This window comes from Telopea speciosissima, chromosome 3 (genome assembly GCF_018873765.1).
Source record: "Telopea speciosissima isolate NSW1024214 ecotype Mountain lineage chromosome 3, Tspe_v1, whole genome shotgun sequence".
NCBI classification, from domain to species: domain Eukaryota; kingdom Viridiplantae; phylum Streptophyta; class Magnoliopsida; order Proteales; family Proteaceae; genus Telopea; species Telopea speciosissima.
The window spans coordinates 55,569,824-55,571,528 of record NC_057918.1 but is presented as its reverse complement, the minus strand read 5'-3'; positions in this window follow the sequence as shown (position 1 = coordinate 55,571,528).

Sequence of the window (1,705 nt, the reverse complement as noted above, 5' to 3'; positions counted from 1 at the left end):
CATAATCCCCACAGTTAGTTATTGCTCCTTAAAAATAAAACTGAACTTCCTAAAATACCCCAACATTACTTCATCTTCTCTACATGTTTTTTATTTTTTTTAATCACATTATATGGGACCCACCACCTCCTCGGCTCCTCCTCTTCCTCCAAACAGCGGTGGCTCTTGCAGACTGGGTTCCTGAGAACTTGTATTCCCATGAAATCTCAAACAACGACAAAACAGAGGAAAGTACAGGTTGGAGTTGCAGACTTGCAGCAAAGTCAACAACATGAGAATTCAAGAACTCAGAGCCGTGTACCCACAACCCTTTAGCTTTAACATACAGAATATACAAATAGGATGAAAGACGCAAATCACCATATCCTCAGCAAGAAAGGGAATTTTCCAGAGCCTTGAATTTACACAAAATAAAAAGCTGAAAAGCTCATTACGAACCAAGCTAAAGCTTGAGCTGTAGGAAAGTAAAGGAGGGACTAGTCCCTGTTCTTCCTGATAAACCCAAAATCACACCGGCCAATCGTGAGCTGCCATGTGTCCTGACCCAAATAGGAAGACCATCCCAAAGCCGGCCACCATACATTTCACTTGATTGGCCCAGATGGGAAACTACCATCAAGGACCAAGTCCAGGTACTACGGGCTACTACCATCAATGACCAAGTCCAGGTACTACGGGCTACTACCATCAATGACCAAGTCCAGGTACTACGGGCTACTACCCACAGGCTACTACCATCAAAGACAAGATATACATCGTCTCATGGGTAGAGGGTACTACCTACCAGAGACACAGTTCCAGATGGACTCAAGTACCAAGGACCTTATCCAACACACAAAGATGTATGAATGTCCATCTACTAGGAACATCCTCTCTGTTGGGACTCTTATCTCCTGTAGGAGAGCAACCAACCAAGAGAAGAATCCCACTACCTAGGAACGTCTATCTACTATGACGGTTACTCGTCATCAACTGGGACTCTCCACACTGCCACACTCCACTATAAATACAAAGGGATTCTACCCCATTAACCCATCTTGAATGCTAACTATTCATCTGTTTGCTCAGAGAGATCTAACTTAGGCATCGGAGAGTCCTAGGCCGGAACCACACCGATTCTCCTTTGTCACTCAGGTCTTTTTGCAGGTTATGGCACTCGAAGGGACCGCCGGATGATTTCTTGACGCAATAGATTGGCGCCATCTGTGGGAACGATGCTAGCCAACGTATCTACTAGCTCGATTCCTCAACTACTCAATGGCACCACGGGGTAGGAAGAGCGCTCCCTCCACCAACAACGCTACGAGGGAGAGGATGAATGGGTCATCTCCACTAGAGAGCTCGCGTCGCAGAGCCAACGACCATGTCTCTCAGGAGAGGGAGATCCCAGAGAATGACTAGGTTGAGGTAGTGGACCCAGTACCTGACCCTAATGCACCAGCGACTGTGGGTCAGGTCAATGACTTACAACGACAGATCCTCAATGACCAACGACTCTTTCGAGACTATATGAGGTAGCAGATGATGTCCCACCGCCGTAGGGCATTGCCACCACCAAGGATAGAGCCCATCCCTTGACAAGAGCTATACCCTAGGAGGTCACTTCCTAAGGGTGAAATATCAGAGAGACTAGCTAGGTGTGCAAGTCCCACTCATCAGCAGGGAGATCCTTTGCATCATCCCAGGAGAACGGTAAACCTGCCAA